The sequence below is a fragment of the Rhinoraja longicauda genome, chromosome 13 (genome assembly GCF_053455715.1).
Source record: "Rhinoraja longicauda isolate Sanriku21f chromosome 13, sRhiLon1.1, whole genome shotgun sequence".
In the NCBI taxonomy this organism is placed as follows: Eukaryota; Metazoa; Chordata; class Chondrichthyes; order Rajiformes; family Arhynchobatidae; genus Rhinoraja; species Rhinoraja longicauda.
Window position 1 is genome coordinate 18,419,694 of NC_135965.1, and position 24,616 is coordinate 18,444,309.

General features: G+C 42.5%; 1 long non-coding RNA gene across 3 annotated transcripts in view; it reads left to right on the plus strand.

The window, feature by feature from the left end:
• Positions 1 to 24,382, plus strand: part of LOC144599496 (uncharacterized) — a 35,682-nt gene extending 11,300 nt beyond the window's left edge. For 2 of the 3 annotated variants that reach the window (XR_013548010.1, XR_013548011.1), the window contains one exon: positions 9,583 to 12,404. This is a non-coding gene — a long non-coding RNA (uncharacterized LOC144599496). Of the gene's footprint in view, positions 1 to 9,582; positions 12,405 to 24,187 lie in introns of those variants that run through there. The other variant, XR_013548012.1, reaches the window with a different exon arrangement.
• Positions 24,383 to 24,616: the final 234 nt, after the last annotated feature.

The following is a 24,616-nucleotide window of genomic DNA, read 5'->3' on the forward strand; positions in this document are numbered from 1 at the left end:
ACGTCACTTATCCATGTTCTCCAGATGCTACTTGACCAGCTGAGTTATTCCTGCACTTTGTGACTTTTTTAAACTTACAACCCTCTGACTAAGAGGGATGTGCCCTCCTCAAAGTGATACGCTACGTTCAGTACAGTCACGTAATTATGCGGTACTCTTCATTGCTAATTTCAAAAACAATTCCAGAAGCCAAATGGAGTTAAGATCAGATAGTCCAATACTGATAAAATTATCAGGGTTTGCATTAAGGAAGGGTAACTCTCCCTCTGGAAAGAAAATAAAACATCTTTAAGGATGGCCCACCTTTTCCTCTCTGAACAACCCCAAATCTTTATCTCTACACCTTATCTCTCAAGTTCTCCACCTTCAGAAAATGATGTGACTCTTCCCAACCCACTGATTGTACCAACTTCAAAGGCAAGATATACGTCATGGCTAATTCTTTTATCTGCAATAAACAGCTGTAATTCATTGATTTCCCAACACTTGGCTAGAATGGTGCAAGGTGAGCTTTGGTTGTTTGGCACAATACTTGCTCGAGTATCTCATGTTGCTTCAACAAAATCAACAGGTTCACTGAAGTCCAACATACTCTGACAAGTAATATTCTGAAGATGTCACATGAGATTGGCACGTGGCATATATAAGCAGCCAGAATAATGACCAGGAAATCATTTATTTAGGGAGCAAGGAAACAAAATTTCCCAATGTACACATGAATGTAACCAAACTGTAGTTTGTGTTTTTTTTTACTCCATTCAGAAATGTGGACAACACTTACAAGAGCAGTCACAGAGTGCTGACGTAGCTCAGTAGGTCAGTCAGCATCTCAGGAAAACATGGATAGGCACCATTTTGAGGCAGGACCCTTCTTCAGATCTTCTGAAGAAGGGTCTCAACCCAAAACTTTGCTATTCATGTTTTCCTGAGATGCTGCCCGATCTTCTGAGCTACCCCAGCAACCTGTCTCTTCTTTTGTAAACCAGCATCTGCAGTTTCTATTTGCAAGACCGGCATTTATTGCCTTTGAACTATTATTATTGAACTCTGTGGTTTAATGGCCTTCTTCAGAGAAGATAACAATCATTATAGGGTGAGGCATTAAAATATTAATGCTTATCATCAGTTTTATCAGCAGTTGAGGGAACAAACATTTACGGTATATTGTGAAGTTCTTGAATGTTTGACACCACATTCGTCTAGGTAAGTGGGGAGTATTCCAACACATTCCTAGCATATGCCTAATGACATAGGATACCCAGCCTACTCTTATAGCTGCAGTATTTACATAGCTAGTTCAGATGAATTTTGTTTTTTTTAAGTACCTTTTCCTTCTTAGGTTAGGTCACAAATAAAGGGAAAGCTATGAGGGACTTGCTAACCAATCTTAGAGAAGTATTCTGAAGCAGGAGTTAATCACCTCAATAATATATTCAAGTATTAATGTCGGCGTGGAACCTAACCTTATTTTATAAGCAAAGCAATGTGGGTGCTGGAGATCAGAAATGAAACAGAAAAAAACTCAACAGGTCTGGCAGCATCTGTGGAAGGGATAAAAATGGTTAAAAATAAAAACTCCATGCTGAAAATAGAAACAGAAACACTCATCCGGTCAGGCAGCAACTGTGGAGAGGGAAACAGAATTAATGTTTTGACCTGAAGCATTAACTCAGTTTCTCTTTACTGCTCCCCCCCTCCCTCCACCCCCTCTCCCCCTCCCCCTTTCCCCTCCCCCCACTCCATTCTTCCCCCCTCCCTCTACCGTCCTCCCTCCCCCCTCCCTCCCTCGGAGATAGATTTAAGCTTTAAAATGTGAATAACTTTAAAAATATAACCGATTTCAATGAAACCTTTTCCACTAGTACCAAAGGGACAATGGTGAGTAAGGTGGGCCTAAAATTGTTGCGCTATCGTGTACTGTTTTAGCTGTAGTTCACAAACAAACAAACAAACAAACAAACGAGAATTTTAGTATGTAGATATATATATTTACAAGCTTTATGTAGTTAACTGCCCAATAGTGCATTCATTCTTCTGAACTAGTTCAGGTTGATAGGGCTTTTGGCATTCTTCCTGCAAAGTTCTAAGGTCAGTTCCACATACTTTCCTGACAGATGATGTAATAGCTAACTGATCATGTGTGGAGATGGAATGCAATAGCTCTCTGAATTACTCATTTTTCACAGTCGAAAGGCTGGCAAGGATGAGGTTCGTACCCAACTCCTGTCAGGCGTGAGAGGATGGTGAGGGCCTATGTCTACTGTTACAACGACTTTCTTTGGAAAGGTTGGATACAGCTGAGTAGCCTACCAGGTAATATCAGCAGACAACTGCAGGCCAACAACATTGGCTTGTTTCTGGTGTCACTTGGTGGCCAAACTGGGTTTGTCTCCCGAAAGAACATTGGTGAAAGTTTCTTCTTGAGCTACCTCTTGGGAGTGAGTATGATTGCTTCAATTCTAGTTTCATGAGACTTGCACAATCTGCCACAGACAAAGCAGGGATTTTGCTTGATTTATGGGCCTTTGGGAGGAAGCAAGTTCCTCCTGCTATTTACTTTGGTTTTCTGTGTCAACCTGTCCATTTGGAGTGGTCAAGGGCCAGACATTCCCAAAGATCGTTAGGGATGTTGCATTTTTTCAAGGAGATTTTGAGATCCTTGAAACTTTCCTCTGTTAGGCTTTAATTTCTTGCATATCAGATCTTGGTATAGCATATCTGCTTCAGGAGTCAGGTGTTGAGAATGAGTGGGGTAATCAGGGACTTGGCGCAGGCAACGCTTGTCTGGGTAAGAACCCTGGCATTGGTTTGCTTATTCTTTCAATAGATCTGGAGGGTTTACCTGGACAACTTTGATAGGACGTAGATTCACTAAACTGGTTCCAAGAATGCTGGGTTTGTTGTATGCACGAGATTGTGTACACTTGGCCTGTATTCTATAGTGTTTTTGAAAAATAAGAGACCTAGAAAATTGTGGGATTTGAGAGGCTGGATGCATGAAAGATGTTTTCCCCTGGCCAAAAAGTCGAGAACAAGTGGTCACAATCTCAGAGTAAAAGGTAAAATATTTAGGTCTGGGATGAGTAGAGATTTCTTCATCCAGAAGATAGTGAACTTTTGGAATCCCCTGTCCAAGAGGGGTGTGGAGGCTCATTCATTGGGGTCATTCAAATTAAGGGATGTGGAGATAGTGTAGAATGATGGTTTAGTTTAGTTTAGTTTAGTGATGCAAGCCCATCGGCCCGCAGTGTCCACGCCGACCACCGGACACCAGTTCACACTAATTGTATGTTATCTATGTTATCCTACTGTCGCATCCACTCAGCGGCCATTTAACTTACAAATCCGCATGTTCTTTGGGATGTGGGAGGAAACTGGAGCATTTGGAGGCAACACGGGGAACGTGCAAACTCCACACAGACAGTGCCGAGGCAATGATCAACCATGAGCAAGCTCTCAGGGCAGATGAGGCTGTTCCTATTTATATTTGTTATGTTCTTATCATCGCTCCAGTGCACCAGTTGCCATTTTATAGCAATCCACTAGCTCATAGTTGCTTCTACAGGCAATGCCCAGGCGGCACGGTAGCGCAGCGGTAGAGTTGCTGCTTTACATCGAATGCAGCGCCGGAGACTCAGGTTCGATCCTGACTACGGGTGCTGCACTGTAAGGAGTTTGTACGTTCTCCCCGTGACCTGCGTGGGTTTTCTCCGAGATCTTCGGTTTCCTCCCACACTCCAAAGACGTACAGGTATGTAGGTTAATTGGCTGGGTAAATGTAAAAATTGTCCCTAGTGGGTGTAGGATAGTGTTAATGTACGGGGATCGCTGGGCGGCACGGACTTGGTGGGCCGAAAAGGCCTGTTTCCGGCTGTATATATATGATATGATATGATATGAACAAACGCATTCCATCTTTACAGTAAGTCAATGTTATCCAAACTGCCCAAACATCACTCAGTATGTTAACCATATCTCCACAATATTGCAGCGAATTGCATATAAAGCACACGAGACTAACGAGAAAGAACAATTTCTAAAAGAGAGAGAGAGGAAACTAGTTTTGCCAAAAGGACACAAAAGGAGTAACTCAGCAGGTCAGATAGCATCTCTGGAGAACATGAAAAGGTGATGTTTCTGGTCGAGACCCTTCAGACTGATTGTAGTGGGGGAGAAGAAAGCTGGAAAAGGGGAGAGGCAGGGCAAAGAATGGCAGGTAATAGGTCAACACAGACGGGGGGGGGGGGTGATAGGCAGGTGGTTGGAACAAATGCCAGAGATAAGAACAGAAGGTGTGAGATAGGTTTGAAGATTGTGAAGCCAGAGAGAGGAAAGTTGTGTGGCACGGTGGCGCAGCAGTAGAGTTGCTGCCTTACAGCGAATGCAGCACCGGAGACCCGGGTTCGATCCCGACTACGGGTGCTGTCTATACGGAGTTTGTACGTTCTCCACGTGACCTGCATGGGCTTTCTCCAAGATCTTCGGTTTCCTCCCACACTCCAAAGACTTAAAGGTATGTAGGTTCATTGGCTTGGTAAATGTAAAAATTGACCCTAGTGGGTATGGGATGGTGTTGATGTGCGGGGATCACTGGACTGACCCGGTGGGCCGAAGAGCCTGTTTCCACGCTGTATATCTAAACTAAACTAAACTAAACTAAAGTAGTAGGGGGGAGGGGGCTGGAGGGGAGAAATAAGTGAGAGTCGAGGTGGGACACAGGAGAGGGAAGGGGGGGGGGTGTTCTGGGGGAGAAAGAGGTGGAGGGAGGGGTTTGGGGGGATTAGATAAGACGTTACCTAAAATTGGAGAATTAAATTTTCATACCATTGAGTTGTAAGCTACCCCCGTTAGTAGGAAGAGACATACGCGCAACTTTTGAATAATATGGGAGCATGCAGGGGAGTCCCCAAGTCGGGCGCTCGTAACCCGGAGACGGCCAATATTGATAGTGAATTTTTATTTACAGATTTATAAAACTGAATCCAAATTTTAACTTTCCATCATAGGATATGAACATAGCTTCCCTTGCTTATTCGCCAAAGACTTTGAATTATTTATCATGTGACATGACCATTAGGCTGCCGTAAGCCAGTGAAATCTTTTGACAGTAATTTTCTGATAGGTGATTTCCCATTACATATTTACTATTTTCATTAACATATAAAAGTTATTGGGCACTTGATGAATTTATTTAATTATAGCATACAGCGGAGATTAAATTGAACATTTTCCTGCTGGCAATATGATTTTTTTTCTAACGAAGCAGTTGAATGAACGATGAGAAAGTATACACCTGCTCCAGTCCCTACTAAGATCCACTTAATCATAGAGTCATACAGTGTGGAAACAGGACTTCAGCCAAACTTGCCCATACCAACTGATATGCCCCATTTATACTAGTCCCACCTGCCTGCATTTGGCCCATATCCCTCTAAACCTATCCTATCCATGTACCTATCCAAATGTTGCGATAATACGTGCCTCAACTACCTCCTCCAGCACCTTGTTCCATACACTCATTACCCTTTGTGTGACAAAGTTACCCTCAGATTCTTATTTAAATCTTTCCCCCCCTCACCTTAAACCTATATCCTCTGGTTCTTGGTTCCCTCTACTCTGGACAAAAGACTCAGTGCATTTACCCGATCTATTTCTCTCACAATTTTGTACACCTCCACAAGATCACCACTTATTCTCCTGCGCTGCAAGGAATAAAGTCCTAGCCTGCTCAACCTCTCCCTACAGCTCAGGCCCTTGAGTCCTGGCAAACATCTTCTGTATCCATCTTCTCTATCCTTTCCTGCTTGACAACATCTTTCTTGAAAGAGCTCCTTCTCTATTCCATCCCATTGATATTTTGCCACGCAATCTTTTGGCCCACCTCCCCTTTTAAAGACTCACGAATACTATCATGAGGTTTTTTTTCGCAATAGGGCAATCTATGTACGTAAATGGAAAACTGTGACATTTATTTCTACGTAGAACATAGAACAGTGCAGAACAGGAACGATGTGTGCCAAACGTGATGCCAAGATCAACTCTTATCTACCTGCACATAATCCATATCCCTCCATTCCCTGCATACCCATATGCCTATACTAAAGTCTCTTAAACGCCACTGTCTTCTCTGCCCCCACTATTTTTCCTTCTCAACCCTATTCTTCTGCCTTCTCCCCAGAGATGCTGCCTGACCCGCTGAGTTACTCCAGCATTTTGTGCCTACCTTCGATTTAAACCAGCATCTGCAGTTTTCTTTCCTACAGAAATACAATATCACTGCGACCATCAATTCTGATAACCTTCAGTAGAATTATTTTAAAATATTGGTTTAACTCGTCACAGCCAAACTGTGTTTAAGCTACACTGTGGTGCAGTAGCCAGCTGCAGTTCTGACAGATGAGTGAAGCAAACTTTCATTTGGACCAGAGAAAAGAGCATGCTGCTTTCAGAATTAAAAACAGCATCATTATCTAACAGGAAGCTGAGTGGTTGTTGCGTTTAGCTTACAATAAAGTAATCAGGGAGCTCTGGTATTATAAAATAGAGGGTTGCATTGTCTGGCTTGACAGCAGCAGATTTCAATATACTGCTTGAGCTTTTGACTAAGCTGTATTATGGCAATCCAGAACATTCATGTGTGGTGTATTTGAACAGCAGCACATGTCCCCTTTAGCGTTTAGAAATTATTAATGTGCATACATATGTTGGAAGCATGATTTATGGATAGCTCATTGTTGTGAAACCCATTACCAAGGTATAATTATGTCAGTAAATGAAGGAGCCTCTCCTTCTTGCTTTTGATCTAATTCTTTTTTGCTTTGGTGAACTCCTTCCTGTTACTCAATGATGAGAGACACGACAAGATTGATTTATTTCCAAGTTTTACTAATGGTACCACTGAAGTGTAAGTCAGAAACAAGAGTTGAGTCTTTTCCATTACAGATCAGGTTTCGCCAATATCTTTTTGTCTTGTGAATGTGATGCGATCTTGTGCCCTTGCACCTGGTGTACATGAAAGTAGCAGTTCAGAATCAAAAATCCTTCCCCCAGTTACACCAACCTATTGATTGATTGATACTTAATTATCCCATATGACATGTTACAGTGAAGTTCTTTGTTTTGCATACCAATCACAAGGTAAGCAAAGAGTCGCCATGGATAGGGCACCGGCAAAGTTACAAAGTATTCGTTATAGTCCCCAATGGTCCCTCTGTGTTCTCGGTAGCCCTCCCATGCCGGGTCCCTTTTCGTCTGACCTCCGGCACACACAGCAGGCCCGTCCGACCACCGACACGTACCACGGGCCCTCAAGTCTACGAAAGTTTAAATCAGACCAATGTGGACAGGTTAAAATCAGCAATTGGATTTATTTTCAAGTTAATTAATACAAAAAGCAATAAAAAGATGTTCATCACGAACTGATCCTCCCACCATCAAAGGAATCTACTTGAGGCATTGCCTCAAAAACGCAGTCAGCATCGTCAGAGACCCACAATCTCATTTCACTCCTGCCAACAGAAAGAAGATATAGGAACTGAAAACTATAACGTCCAGGTTCAGGAGCAGCTTCTTCCCTACAGCCATCAAGCTGTTAAATACTATGATCTCCAAATAGGCTCCGCACGATACGGACTGAGACCATTGGTTTTGACTTTGCACTACTATTGCCTATTTATTTTTTGATATGTATTCTTACCTTTTTTGTTGTTTATTATGGGTTTTACAGAGTAATATGTTTACATATCTGTTGTGCTGCTGCAAGTAATTAATTGTGTTCCATTTCAGGACACATGACAATAAAACACTCTTGACTCTTGAAAAAGGTTGGCTCAGAAGATTACTTTTATTGAAAATATCTGCATGGAATTAATGGAGTAATCAGTTCTGTAAGAATATTAGATATAAAACCAAAGTGATCATATTTTGTTTGACTGGGTGAAGCATTCTGCGGAGCGAATCATTCGGAGCAATTCTATTTAAACCCATGTCTGACTGATGCAAGTTAGCAGTAAATCGCATTGTGGGTAGATTACCTCAACACGATAATATTGAATGGAGAACCAAGACAAGAGGCATTGTTCAATGAGAGTTATTGACATTATATTAGCACCAAATCCTACGCATATTGTCATACCTGGATATTAACTACCTGGATGTTCCCAGCTTTCCCTTGTGATAAGCATTAAAGAGGAAGCTGCACTAAGTTGAACAGTAGACAAGAATATGGACATTATCTGCAGTCCAGAGATGATACGGCACGGTAGCGCAGCGGTAGAGTTGCTGCTTTACAGCGAATGCAGCGCCGGAGACTCAGGTTCGATCCTGACCACGGGTGCTGTACTGTAAGGAGTTTGTACGTTCTCCCCGTGACCTGCGTGGGTTTTCTCCGAGATCTTCGGTTTCCTCCCACACTCCAAAGACGTACAGGTATGTAGGTTAATTGACTGGGTAAATGTAAAAATTGTCCCTAGTGTGTGTAGGATAGTGTTAAGTGTTAGTGTGCGGGGATCACTGGGCGGCACGGACTTGGTGGGCCGAAAAGGCCTGTTTCCGCGCTGTATCTGAAATATGAAAAATATGAATAATTAAAGTTGTGCAATAGATTTGTTTCACAGGTCAGAGAAGTATAATAGGCTCCAGGAGACACAAATACAATCTGTGTCTACTTGTTCCTTGGGGTTAAAGGCGGAGGCAAGTTTGCAGATCAAGTTAGGATTGCAGACCAAAACCTTTGTCAGAGGGATCAGTGCCTGTATATACACTGATGAGCCAAAACATTATGACCACCTGCCTAATATGCTGTTGGTCCTCCGTGTGCCGCCAAAACAGCGCCGACCCACCAAGGCATGGACTCTACAAGACCCCTGAAGGTGTCCTGTGGTATCTGACACCAAAACATTAGCAGCAGATCCTTCAAGTCCTGTAAGTTGCGAGGTGGAGCCGCCGTGGATCGGACTTGTCAATCCAGCACATCCCACAAATGCTCAATCGGATTGAATATGTCTTGAAATATGAGAGGGAGGTAAAGTGGGAAAAAGGTTTAGGAAGGAAATAGATGGCCTAGACATCATTAGGCATAACCACAATGGTTGAGCAATGACATTTGGGTATACATAACAAGCTTGACATTTGAAAGACATTTGGACGGAGTTCATGGGTAGGAAGGGGTTGGAGGGCTAGGGGCTGAGTGCAGGCAGGGAGGACTAGTGTAGATGGGGCATGTTGGTCGGCGTGGGCAAGTTGGGCCGAAGGGCCTGGTTCCATGCTGTATGTCTCTGATTCTCCGTGACTCCATGACTGGGAGGAATGCAGAAATCATGAAGAGTCGTGAGCATGGAGGTGGATGGGATGTAGGAATTATTAGAACAGAGATATAGTTCGGACTCAGGGAAATTATTGAATTTGAAATGAAAGGATGAAAACTTTATGGAAGCACAAGGGACTTCAGGTGCTGGAATCTAGAGCAAAGAACAGGCTGGTGGAGTAACTCAGCGGGTCAGGCAATATCTGTGGAGGGAAATGGATACTCAATGTTTCATGCCTAAAATTGTTATACTGGCTAGCTTCCCTTTTTCTTTCCAGGTGAAGCATCTGATCGCAAAACATCAACTGTCCAATTCCCTCCATGGATGCTGCCCGACCCACTGATCCTCCACTTTTGGATAAGTATTTTATAAAGAGAACAGCTTTAAAAAGTTATCTTAATTTTGCCATGAGATGCTAACCATCTAACATAGATGGCTGGTACTTTGTAAAACATTAGTCAGCAGGACACTTTACAGTACTTTTCCCCAGAATTTGCCACTGCAAAGCGTATCCTGAGATTAGTCATTTACTCTGTGCTAAATTTATTCACAAGTTTACCACATTTCTTTAACACTGACCACAAATTGGGGGGATGGTTTTCCTATCATGGTTTAAAATTGCAAAGTAAAAGTCCAGGACAAACGCAATATTCCTAATTTTGTCCTCATCCTAAAGTTTTCCATTCAAGTAATCATTTATAAGTAACCATTTACAAGGAATGATAAGGGAATGGTGAGATGAAAACTATTGATTTCTAGGCCTTAATGACCAACTCAAACTCATTTACAATGAATTGAAGTTGCTCCATGCTAGTTCTTTCAGATTTCTTTTCCCAATTTTGCAAGAGGCCACATTTGTTATTCATAGTCTGCTGTACAATAATTCAAAAGAAGCAGTTGAAGTTAGAAGGGTTCTCGAGTTTTGTGTAAGAATGATGCTGCCTTTTGCACCGCCTAACTCTCAGTCATTCACCCGTTGATTCATCCATTCCCCTATCATCGTCTTTTATATTTTGTAGGTATTACGTCGGGTGAACAGCATTGAAACAAGACATTTGGCTCTCTGATCAGTGCCTGTATATACACCGATGAGCCAAAACATTATGTCCACTTGCCAAATGTGCTGTTGGTCCTCCGTGTGTCACCAAAACAGCGCCGACCCGCCGAGGCATGAACTCTACTAGACCCCTGAAGGTGACCTGTGGTACCTGGCACCAAAACATTAGCAGCAGGTCCTTCAAGTCTTGTAAGTTGCGAGGTGGAGCCGCCGTGGATTAGACTTGTCGATCCCACACATGCTCAATCGGATTGAGATCTGCAGAATTTGGAGGCCAGGGCAACACCGTGAACACTTCATCATGTTCCTCAAACCATTCCTGAACAATGTGTGCCGTGTGGCAGGGCGCATTATCCTGCTGAAAGAGGCCACTGCCATCAGGGAATATCATTGCCATGAAGGGGTGTACCTGTTCTGCAACGATGTTTAGGTAGGTGACACATGTCAAATTTACATCCACATGAATGGCCGGATCCAGGGTTTCCCAACAGAACATTGCCCAGAGCATCACACTCCCTCCACCGGCTTGTCGTTTTCCCACAGTGCATCCTGGTACCATCACTTCCCCAGGTAAACGGCACACACGTACACAGCCATCCATGTGATCTAAAAGAGAACGGGACTCATCGGACCAGGCAACTTGTTCCACTGCTCCAAGATCCAGCTCCGATGCTCACGTGCCCAATGTAGGTGCTTTCGACAGTGGACAGGGGTCATCATGGGCACTCTGATTGGTCTGCGGCTACACAGCCCCATATGCAGCAGGGCGGAATGCACTGTGTATTGTGACACGTTCCTCCCATGACCACCATTAAAAGTTTCTGTGATTTGTGCCACAGCAGACCTTCTGTCAGTTCGGACCAGACGGGTTAGCCTTCGTTGCCCTCAGGCATCGATGAGCCTTGGGCGCCTAACACCCTGTCGCCGGTTTGTGGTTTGTCCCTCCTCAGACCACTGTCTGTAAGTACTCACCACTGCTGACCGTGAGCACCCCATAAGCCTTGCCGTTTCAGAGCTGCTCTGACCCAGTTGTCTGGCCATAACAATTTGGCCCTTGTCAAGGTCTTTACTCCTGCCCATTTCTCCTGCATCCAACACATCAACTTCAAGACCTGACTGTTCACTTGCTGTCTAATATATCCCACCCCTTGGCAGATGCCATTGTAACAAGATAATCAATGTTATTCACTTCACCTGTCAGTGGTCATAATGTTTTGGCTCATCAGTTAGACTTCATATTAGATACTTTGCCCTATTCAATAACATTTTCTACTCACCTTTCTGACATAACTCAGGGGAGTCTGCTTTAGGTACAGCTGGAATTATTGCTTACTATCGCTAATATCCATTCATACATGGGAATTATTTTTCAATCACAACAACAGATCTCAGTTTCAAGATTAAAGTGAAGAAATGCTTTATTGAACTGGTTTAGTAGGTCCTGAAGATATTTTGGATTTATGACCTACACTTGAAGAAATACTCAGTTATTTATGGCAAGGAGGAATAGTTTATGTCTCTAGAATTGGATTTATGTTTGGAGCCAGTAGTGTTTTATTAGTTCAAGAATGATTGGTGAACAATTATATTAGTTTATTTGTTCTAGTGAATGCAGCATTATATAGTAATAGCACCATAGAAACAATATATTTTGTCACCAGATGTATACTAGTTTTTGCTCACTTGATCTTGCTCCCATCCTATTTCATCTTATTCTACCACCATACCCTTCATCAACTAATGCTTGCAAAGATAACAGATAGAAATAGATACAGACCTCCAAATTCCCTGTTAGCAGGCAACTAACCATCCTATCACCAACTAGAGAGCAGTCCTGAGCTTCCATCTACCTCATTGGAGCCAATCAGACTATCTTTAATCTTTTCTGGGCTTTATCGTGCACTAAACGTTATTCCCTTTATCCTGCATCTGAATACTGTGGGAGCCTTGATTGTAATCATGTATAGTCTTTCCGCTGACTGGATAGCATGCAACAAAAAAGCTTTGCTCTGTACCTCAGTACACGTGACAATAAACTAAACTAAACACTAAACTAAAATTTGCTCTTACAGTATTTATTTTAAATGAAAAATAGACATTTTGTCATCGTTGGAAATTCTTAGGAATGCAGATTGTGGTTTTTATCAATGTTGATGTTGGTTCTTATGTTGATGCTGTTATGCTCAAATTATTGGTAATGATGAAGGTAGGTACAAGGTTGATGATTGTTGTGGCAGTAGTGGAGTTGTGTTCTGTGGGGTAGTTATAGGAACGGCATCAGTGATAGGGGGGTCACGATGACATTAATGGTATTGTTTTTTTGAGGGCAATGAGAATAATGATGGCTTCACTAATGATTGCAGTGGTAGTAATATTGTAGTTTGAATCGGTAAAACCAATTTATTATAATTAATTTACCACTTGTGGGGGCATTATAAAGGCCCAGATTTATTGCCTCCCCTTAATTGCTCTTAAGTTGGAGGTGAACAGCCTGTATCAACATCTGCAGCCAGATAAATAGTGCCTTTTAAATGTGACTTTCGAAAGCATTATGAACCTCTTTATGCTGTGACATGCTGATGGCTTTATTAGTCTATTAGTGCAATTAAGAAGTGCACAGGATCATTGAGAGAAAGTGTTTGACATGTGTTGGTTGAGTCAAATGGAAAATGTGACAATACAAATTATGTCAAAACACATAAATGTGTCCCTCTGTCTGATCCCACCCATTGAAAATGGCTCATAAGTCTTACAGGTTACATGGTTTCCTGAAACACTAACAGTGATGACTAATTTTGTTTATCAAGGGTCATTTGGTGACACACAGGAATATGAGTCCTTGCTCATTATGCCCAAAGATATAGGGACAGATAAAGAAGGTTCAATATTAACAAGGCGTTCCAGGTTTCAGAGATTGGGTGCACTAGGAGGAGAATGATCATCTCACTCTCAGCACCTCCCATCGGGCATTGAATAAAATACAGTAGTGGAGGTTAGGGTACAATTGTCCATCTTGTTCAGCTATTCAGCACAATGGTCCTTCCACAACCACAAGGGTACTGTCTATTTCATCTCAACCCCATTGAGAACATTGGACTTTTTCTATAGAACTGACGTGCTACAATGCCGAGAACTATATTCTGCACTCTGTACCTTCCCCTTTGCTCTATCTATTGTACTTCAATTTGACTTGATTGTATTTATGTATGGTCTGATCGGATACCATGCAAAAGAAAGCTGTACCTCAGCACAGGTGACAATAATAAGTTCATAGGTTCATAAGTTGTAGGAGCAGAATTAGGCCATTCGGCCCATCAAGTCTACTCTGCCATTCAATCATGACCGATTTATCTTTCCCTCTCAACCCCATTATCGGACAATTTTATTGCACAATCTTATGTGCATACATTCTGCAAATCCGTCCCTCTGTCCTGGCCCATGTTCTCTGCTTTTGCACCTCCCACCAGCAGCTAAATCCGCTCCTAAGTCTACTTCCATTCAATCATGGCTGATCTATCTTTCCCTCTTAACCCCATTCTCCTGCCTTTTTCCCCATAACCCCTGACACCCTTACTAATCAAGAATCCGTCAATCTCCAGCTTAAAAATATCTATAGACTTGGCCTCCCCAGCTTTCTGTGGCAATGCATTCCACAGATTCACCACCCTTTGACTAAAGAAATTCCTCCTCATCTCCTTTCTAAAGGTACGTCCTTTTAATGCCTCTGGTCCTAGACTCTCCCACTAGAGGAAACATCCTCTCCACATCCATTCTATCCAGGCCTTTCACTGTTCGGTAAGTTTCAATGAGTCTCTCCTCATCCTTCTAAACTCCAGCGAGTACAGGTGCAACCTGTGTACCCAATGAACCCAATAAACCTATACCAATCCATTGATAGTTGTTGAGTGTAAAAAGGGGTGCTTATGCATCATCACCTATTTTCTAGTATGGCATTACCTGGAAGGTAAAAACCCAATTCCCTCAAATTCCATCTAAGATGTACATGGTTTCCTTCTGTGGTATCAATTTTCCACTGCTAGGGTGCTTTCTTTGGAGAATTGGAAGCTAAGGCGAAATCTGATGGAAGTATATATAATATTATGTGGGATATTCAGTGCCCTACATAATGCTTGGGACAAAGACCCATCATTTATTTATTTGCCTCTGTACTCCACAATTTGAGATTTGTAATAGAAAAAAATCACATGTGGTTAAAGTGCACATTGTCAGATTTTAATAAAGGCCATATTTATACATTTTGGTTTCACCTTGTAGCAATTACAGCAGTGTTTATACATAGTCCCCCCATTTCAGGGCACCGTAATGTTTGGGACACAGCAATGTCATGTAAATGAAAGTAGTCTTGTTTAGTATTTTGTTGCATATCCTTTGCATGCAATGACTGCTTGAAATCTGCAATTCATGGACATCACCAGTTGCTGGGTGTTTTCTCTGTTGATGCTCTGCCAGGCCTGTATTGCAGCCATCTTTAGCGTATGCTTGTTTTGGGGGCTAGTCCCCTTCAGTTTTCTCTTCAGCATATAAAAAGCATGCTCAATTAGGTTCAGATCAGGTGATTGACTTGGCCTATCAAGAATTGACCATTTTTTGGCCTTGAAACACTCCTTTGTTGCTTTTGCAGTATGTTTGGGATCATTGTCTTGCTGTAGAATGAACCGCCGGCCAATGAGTTTTGAGGCATTTGTTTGAACTTGAGCAGATAGGATGTGTCTATACACTTCAGAATTCATTATGTTACTACCATCAGCAGTTGTATCATCAATGAAGAGATGAGCCAGTACCTTCAGCAGCCATACATGCCCAGGTCATAACACCCCCACCACCGTGTTTCACTGATGAGGTGGTATGCTTTTAATCTTGGGCAGTTCCTTCTCTCCTCCATACTTTGCTCTTGCCATCACTCTGATATAAGTTAATCTTCGTCGCATCTGTCCAAAAGACCTTTTTCCAGAACTGTGGTTGCTCTTTTAAGTACTTCTTGGCAAACTGTAACCTGGCCATCCTATTTTTGCAGCTAACCAGTGGTTGGCATCTTGCAGTGTAGCCTCTGTATTTCTGTTCATGAAGTCTTCTGTGGACTTCTAGGGCGGCACGGTAGCGCAGCGGTAGAGTTGCTGCTTTACAGCGAATGCAGCGCCGGAGACACAGGTTCGATCCTGACTACGGGTGCTGCACTGTAAGGAGTTTGTACGTTCTCCCCGTGACCTGCGTGGGTTTTCTCCGAGATCTTCGGTTTCCTCCCACACTCCAAAGACGTACAAAGATGTAGGTTAATTGGCTGGGTAAATGTAAAAATTGTCCCTAGTGGGTGTAGGATAGTGTTAATGTACGGGGATCACTGGGCGGCACGGACTTGGAGGGCCGAAAAGGCCTGTTTCCGGCTGTATATATATGATATGATATGATATGACAGTGGTTATTGAGAAATCCACACCTGACTCCTGAAGAGTGTTTCTGATGTGTCAGACAGGTGTTTGGGGATTTTTCTTTATTATAGAGAGAATTCTTCTGTCACCAGCTGTGGAGGTCTTCCTTGGCCTGCCAGTCCCTTTGCGATTATCATCATTTCATATCATATCATATCATATATATACAGCCGGAAACAGGCCTTTTCAGCCCACCAAGTCCGTGCCGCCCAGTGTTTCCCGTACATTAACACTATCCTACACCCACTAGGGACAATTTTTACATTTACCCAGCCAATTAACCTACATACCTGTACGTCTTTGGAGTGTGGGAGGAAACCGAAGATCTCGGAGAAAACCCACGCAGGTCACGGGGAGAACGTACAAACTCCTTACAGTGCAGTACCCGTAGTCAGGATCGAACCTGAGTCTCCGGCGCTGCATTCGCTGTAAAGCAGCAACTCTACCGCTGCGCTACCGTGCGATTAGTAAGCTCACCAGTGCTCTCTTTCTTAATGATGTTTCAAACAGTTGATTTTGGTAAGCTTAAGGTTTGGCTGATGTCTCTAACAGTTTTATTCTTGTTTCTCAATCTCATAACGTCTTCTTTGTCTTTCATTGGCACAACTTTGGTCCTCATGTTGATAAACAGCAATAAAAGTTTCCAAAGGTAATGGATGGACTGGAGGAAAGACTAGGTGCTGAGAGCTCTCTTATACCTGCAGTAAGGGGGCAATTAAACACACCTGAGCAATTACAAACGCCCGTGAAGCCATGTGTCCCAAACATTATGGGATGTATAAACACAACTGTAATTTCTACATGGTGAAACCAAAATGTATAAAAATGGCCTATAATAAAATCTGACAATGTACATGTGATTTTTTTCTATTACAAATCTCAAATCTCTGGAGTGCAGAGGCAAATAAATAAATGATGTGTCTTTGTCCCAAACATTATGGAGGGCACTATATGTAGGGTAAATAGTCAGAACTTTTCTTCTCGGGTGGAAATATCAGACTATTAAAGCATAGCTTTAAGGGAGAGAGACAGAGTATAATAGAGACGTGCAGTTTTTAATCCAGAAAGTGGTGGGTGCGCTGCTGGGTGTGGTGGTGGTAGGAGATACAATAGTGGTATTTAGAAAGGCACATGGATATGCTGGGAATGGAGGAATATGGATCATGCACAGCAGAAGAAATTTGTTTGAACTTGGGCATCATTCTTTGTGCGGACAACTGTAGGCCAAAGGGCCTGTTCTTACGCTGTACTGTTCTAGGCTAGGTTCTTACAAAATCGATTGAGAGAAATGTCTGTTTTTAATTTGTTGGTAGGGTCATTTTGGGAAAGGATTCTCTCTTGAAAGAGTTCCTAGTGTACAGAGATGAAATATTCACCATAACCCGCAAGCTAGTGACAAGCATACTTGATAACTATCCACGGTAACACAGATTTTCCAATCATTTGTAAAACAATAACAAGGACTTTGGAGACTTTGATACCCGTTATCTAACTCCAAGTCAATGAACCTACAAACCTGCACCTCCTTGGGATGTGGGAGGAAATCGGAACAGCCGGAGGAAACCCACGCAGTCATAGGGGACCGTGCAAACTCCACATAAACAGCACCTGAGGTCAAGATCGAACCTGGGTATCTGGCGCTGTGAGGCAGCAGCTGTGCCACTGTGCTGCCCAAGAGACCACAGAGTACTCCAATGCTCTTCAAATATAGCTACATTACGTGATTTGACAACAAATCTAAAAGGCAGGAGCTCTAAAATTGAAGTACTACCTCACTGTTGGGTACAAAGGCCAATAAATATTTTGTTCTTAATAGCTGGAGTGGATCTTGAGCCCATAAACCTCTAAACCAGTGTGTCTTCACAGTTCCAATGCCAACTCTTAACTCTGCACCCGAGAGATGCCTACTTAAAACTGGTAGTTAACAGTTACGCAGAGAATATTTCCCCAGTGTCTGTTTTACACTTTAAACCATGACTGTTATCAATCGATCTAGACAGGAAAAGTTTGGTATAAAGTATATACTCCCAATTTCATGAAAGAAACTGCATGCTGGTTTGCACAGATTGTCATTGCTCTCACTTCAGGACCACAAAAACCACAATACTGCCTGCAGCTGATTATAACACAATAGCGCATTGTAAATCTTAACAATCAGGACCTTATCTTCACAGAGGATCACACAGAAATGTTTAGTGACTAAACAGAAAAAAGGAGTAGTACACAGGTTTCCACCTGTGAGCACTCTTCCTACTTCATAGAAGATAATAAAAAAGTCTCTCTCTACGATCAAATGAGGATATTCTAATAAAGATACAAAGTGCTGGCATGACTTAGTGGGTCAGGCAGCATCTTTGGAGGATATGGATAAGCAATGTTTCTGGTCGGGACCTTTCTTCGGACTGATTGTATTAGATGGAGAAAGCTGAAAATGAGGTGGGTTTAGGACAACGGGGGATACAGTTTATTGGCAGATGGTTGGACAAAGGCCAGAGATGGAAATTCAGATTGTGAGATAAGAAGAGAAGGAATGCAAAATTTAAGTGCCTTAAATCACACTGTACTTCACTCATTCATAATCTCTCTTCATTTAGATAATGGTTCCTTTTTCGATGCTTCACGCTGAAGTGCCTCACCCTTTCCCACATTAAACTCCACTTGCCAAGTTTTCGCCCATTCACTCATCCATCCATATCCTCCCATGGAGTCCAAATATCCTAATCAGAGCATATCCTCCCACCTATTTTTATGCAATTAGCAAACTTGGATACCTTACTCTGGTCCTTCCTAAAGTCACTAGTAAATAATTAAGAATCAAGAATTGATTTGATGAATGGGGCGGCAAAGTGGCACAGTATCTGCCTTACAATGCCCGAGACCCGAGTTCGATCATGACCACGGGTGCTGTGTATATTGAGTTTGTACGTTCTTTCCATGACCTGCATGGATTTTCTCCGGGTGCTCCGGTTTTCTCCCACACTCCAAAGACGTACAAGTTTGTAGGTTAATTGCCTTTGGTAAAATTGTAAATTATCCCTATTGTGTGTACGTTAGAGTTAATGCGCGGGTGTCGCTGGCCAGCGCGGACTCGGTGGGCACAAGGGCCTAGTTCCGCGCTATATCTCTAAACTAAACTGATTCTCGAGATACTTTACTCGTTACATCCATCCAGTTTTCTGAAGGGTCTCAACCCGAAACGCTGTGTTACTCCAGCTTTTTGTATCTATCTTGGTTTAAACCAACATCCGCAGTTCCTTCTAACACAGCTTTTTATGCAGACCGTCTTTCATGTTACAGCTGGTCTTCAGCCCATATTAAGACACTTCCCTCGATACTGTGAGCTCTTAACCAAGTACACAGTCTACGATCCCCTCTATCATCTCTGCTTGTTGGTCTTTGAAATACTAAAGCAAATTTGCCAAACATAATTTTCCTTTCATCAAACTATGTTGACTTTGTTTGATTACATTAAGTTTCTCTTAATGATTAATGATTTTTTCTTTGGTGGTAGGCTCCAGCATTTTGTTCTCAACAGATGTTAAGCCAAGGGATAAAAAGCACAGGAGTAACTCAGCATCTCTGGAAAACATGGATAGGTGACTTTTTGTGTCTGGACTCTTTTTTAGACTAGTGACTTCTGACTGACTTCTTCAGTGTCTGAAGAAGGGTCCCGACCTGAGTCAAGTCAAGTCAAATTTATTTGTCACATACACATACTCGATGTGCAGTGAAATGAAAGTGGCAATGCCTGCGGGTTGTGCACAAAAAGAATTACAGTTACAGCATATAAATAAAGTTAATAAGTTACTAAACATAGCACAAAAAGTGTCGACAAAAATTTAGTCTCTGGGGTTATAAAAGTTGACAGAACTGATGGCCTGTGGGAAGACGCTCCGTCTCATCCTCTCCGTTTTCACAGCATGACAGCGGAGACGTTTGCCTGATCGTAGCGGCTGGAACAGTCCGTTGCTGGGGTGGCAGGGGTCCCTCATGATCTTGCTTGCTCTGGATCTGCACCTCCTGATGTATAGGTCCTGCAAGGGGACGAGTGTAGTTCCCATGGTGCGTTCTGCCGAACGCACTACTCTCTGCAGGGCCATCCTGTCCTGGGCAGAGCTGTTCCCAAACCAGACTAATGTTGCCGGACAGGATGCTCTCTACAGCCCCAGAGTAAAAGCAATGAAGGATCCTCTATGCTACTTGACCCACTGAGTCACTCCAGCACTTTGTGTAAACCAGGATCTGCAGTTCCTTGTTTCTAGATGTTAAGCCAACTAGCTTCCAGTTCCCTGCTCTTTGTCTCCCTCCCTTCTTGAACTTATACAGTTCTACAATCTGCTCACACCCTCCTGCAACACAGTGAGGTTATAAAAAACAAACAATGGCATTACTATCTCTGCAGTCACTTCCATTAAATGCTTTGGATACAGACCATTGCGTCTTGCCGATTCAACTACTTTTAGTCCCCTTTCTCTAAAGAAATGAATTAAACAACTTGTCATTCTTGAATGTCATGATTTATTGGCTACAAAAAATAGGGCAGCACACTATTTGCAGCACACTATCTGCACCACAAGGGTGCAGCTGGTAGAGCTGCTGCCACACGGTGCCAGAGACCCAGGTTCAAACCTAACCTCGGATTCAGTCTGTGGAATTTGCACGTTCTCCCTTTGGCGGCGTGGGTTTCCTCCGGGTGCTCTGGTCTCCTCCCACATCCCAAAGTCATGCGGGTTCGTAGGTTAATTGGCCTCTGTAAATTGTCCCTAGTGTGTAGGGAGGGGATGCTAAAGTGAGACAACATAGAAAAGATATCAAGATCAATGCAATCATGGCTGATCATCCAAAATCAGTACCTCATTCCTGCTTTCTCTCCATATTCCTTGATTCCGTTAGCCCTAAGAGCTATATGTAACTCTCTCTTGAGAGACATAGAACTAGAATATAGAACTAGTCTGAACAGGCATGTACAGGGTGGGCTGATGAGCCTGTTTCTATACTCTATCTCTTTGTCCAATACATTATCCCTTAGAATACAGATTGTTATAAAGTCTATGCCGTTTGAAACAGATACATCTGTTATCTTTGCTATATTAGCAGTATCTTCCACTGTTAAGACTGCTGTAAAGTATTGGTTTAAATTATCTTGTCATTTGCTTGATTCCTGTTATTAATTTGCTCATCTCAACCTCCAGGGGTCCCACACTTACCTTAGCTGCCCTCTTCCTATTCATATATCTGGTCTAGTCATTTAACCGCTCACTCCACCTTTTATCTTGTGTAAAGTGGAGCCATTTCCAACCCTATAATTTATTTTCTAGTAAATACTATTTTACCATGTATAATTAAGAGAACAAAATAAGAACCCCAGTTCTCTGCAAACGCCTCCCCGCTCCACTGATCTTGCTGAGTTTTATTGTGGCTAACACAAATAACAATAAATGTCGGGTATTTATAGAAAATGCAAATGCAATGAAAATCTTTGCGATAATAACAAGTGGTTGCCTATGGTAGCTATCTCACTGGAAGGGTTGAAAGGAGAGCAGCTAAAATCTAAGGATTGCAGTGAGTTGGGCAGCATATGTGGAGGGAATAGATGCTATTTTGTGTTGGAACGATCTTCATCCCATCCCAAAACGTCGCCAGTCCATTCCCTCCCCAGATGTTGCCTGACCCGCTGAGTTCCCCCCGTGCTTAGTGTTTTGCTCAAGATTCCAGCATGTTCAGTTCCTTGTGCCTGCTGAAAAAATCTGTGTGACTTTAATTTTCAGCGATAAGGCTGTATTTTTAGACATCTGTGTTAATTTATTTATAATCTTCTTGGTTTATTATATGTTTAGATCGGACTTTGCATAGTTTGTGCAAGTTTTTTACAGAAATTTAAATTGATCCATTATTCTCTCCATCACGAAACGCACATCGTTCCAGCCCAGTAATATTGCCCCCTTCATCTCGGTCTCAGCTAATCTACTGTATAAACCATTGCCTCTTACTTTGCAAACCTTCTGTCTTGATGTCTCTAAACTTCTTTCACTCCGTCTTCAATTCCGTTTGCCACAAATCCTCAACTCATTTAAGACTTTATATTTCATAAACCAGTAACGAAGAAGATTGCAAATAGTTGTGAACACTGCCCAGTCCTTCGCGGGTACTGAGCTCCCCACTGTCAAGGGGATCTACAAGAGTCACTGCCTCAAAAAGGCAGCCATCATCATCAGAGACCCACACCACCCTGGTCACGCTCTCATTTCACTCCTGCCATCGGGAAGAAGGTATCGGAACCTGAAAACTATAACATCCAGGTTCAAGAACGGCTTCTTTCCTACAACCATCAGGTTGTTAAACACCACAGCCTCCAAATAGTCTCTGATCTATACAGACTTGGGGCCATAATTGTTTGACTTTGCACAATTATTGCCTGTTTTTTGGTCTGTTTTACATATACATACATACTTAACTTTTTTGTTGTTTATTATGGTTTTTACAGAGCACCACGCTTACATTTCTGTTGTGCTGCTGCAAGTAAGAATTTCATTCTGCTGTTTAACATTATTATTTATTTTACATTATTTAACATTAACAATAAAACATTTTTGACTCTTGACCATCTCATTTGCCATCAGGCTGCGGGTTCCTTTAAATTACTATTTAGATGCTCATTCTTGCACTTTCAATCCTTCATGGTTTTGTTTTTTTCCCTATCTCTGGAACACTGGCCACTGTTCCCCCCAAGTCGGGGGGGTTCATGCACTATTCCTCTCCCTTTCCACCCATCACTGATAAAATTCAACACCTCAACCCCCATGTTCTGGAATTCCCTTTGTAAATCTAGTACATCAATGGCTACATTTTTTATAACCCATCTCTTTGTCCATACTTCGAATCCCTTGAAGAAGTCTCCTGACCCGAAATGTCATCTATCCATGTTCTCCAGAGATGCTGCCTGACCCGCTAAGATAGCCCAGCACTCTGTGACTTTTTTTGTATACCAGCATCCTCAGTTCCTTGCATCTCATTTTACTACTCCACTGCAAAATCTCCTCAAGATAGTTCTACTTTGAAGAAATTCTCCTCCTCTCTCCTGGTCTGAAGATGGGTCTTGACCCGAAACGTCACCCATTCCTTCCCTCCAGAGATGCTGCCTGTTCCGCTGAGTTACTCCAGCTTGTAGTGTCTATCTTCGGTTTAAACCAGCATCTGCAGTTCTTTCCTGCACATTGTCTATCCATGTTGTCCAGTGACCCAATGAGTTACTCCAGCACCTGTCTTTTTTCTCATAAACTAGCATCAGCAGGTTCTTGCATCTCCTAAGAATCTCTGCATTTGGCTTAGAATCCTATTACTTTGCTTCTTAGAAAAATAGCATATCTGAAGACATGTGTTCCACTGCAGAAATTTCAAGAAAGTGATAACAAGATAGGTTGGTTCGAAGGTGGCAATCAGTCTTCACCACAAGAAGCACAAATGGTGAAAGTGAATATGATTGTTGGCTTAGAGAGGAAGACTTACTTGAAAAATAAACTACGAGTTACCATTAGACTGAATTCATTCAACTGAAAGACTGGCATGAAACATTTTTGAAATTTGATTCTGAATATTTATTTCGTTCAGCTTTTAGCCAATCACTTACGCAATCCATTTATCTTTAGATTTATAAGATAGCAAACATTCATGGCTTGCACCCTTGAAGTTAAATATTACACTATTTTAAGAACATCAGAAGGAGTTGTCTAACACTGCACCATTCAACATTGTGGCTAAACCTCTCAACTTCCATTTGCCAACTTATTATTTGTCTAGAATATCTTAAAGACTGAGTGCCACTAACCCCTAGGGGTTGAGAATTCTGAGTAAAGCCATTTCTCTTCATTTTGTGTTAATCCATCTTAGAGACTCTCACCCCGAGCCCTAGATTCTCCAGCGGTGGATAAACCTTTGAACATCTACCCTGCCGAGCACTTGAAGAATATTAGAGACCAAAGGTTTTCTGTTAATTGACCATTTCTATCCAGAGCCTCAAATGAATGGAGTGAAGGAAGTGAGCAGTATTCCAACCAAAAATGAAGTTAGTTCTATGCGTATTTTCCAATGCCATTAAAATGGGAAAGGGTGAAAAAAAAGATTCATGATGTTGTTACCAGGTATGGGCAATTTAAGCTGCAAGCAGAGGTTTGATAGGTTCTTTTTTCCCTGTCGCATAGGAGGCTGAGGGGAGTCTTTCTAGATGTTTGTAAAATTATGAGGGACACAGATAAGGTTAAAAGCCAGTCTTTTTTCCAAATAGGGCCGTCTAAAACTAGAGGGCATAGGTTTGAAATGAGAGGGACAAGATTTAAAAGGGACCTGAGGGGTAACTTATTCACAGAGTGTGGTACCCACAGATTACAAGCGACTGCATCCCCACACGGGAAGCAAGACTGAGCCACCACGTCAAGCCCAAGATTGCCAGCACCTCCTCTTGGAGCAAGACCAAGCCATCGGGACATGCCCGAGACCGCCAGCGCCTCCTCACTTGCCCACCGATGATGAGGACAGCGCCCCCGCGCAGACCCGGACCGTCCCGCCGGCATCGTCTTTTTTACTGTGAATAAAGCTTTTTGTGTGAGTTCGCCCTACCACGAATGTGTCGGTGTAGTCATTGTCCACAGGGAGTGATCCACACACTGCAAGAGATGGGGAATCAAGAACCAGAGGACATAGGTTTAAAGCGAGAGAGGAAAGATTTAATAGGAACCTGAGGGCAACTTTTCACAGAGTTGGTGGGTGTATGGAACGAGCTGTCAGATGAAGTTGTTGAGGCAGGTATAATA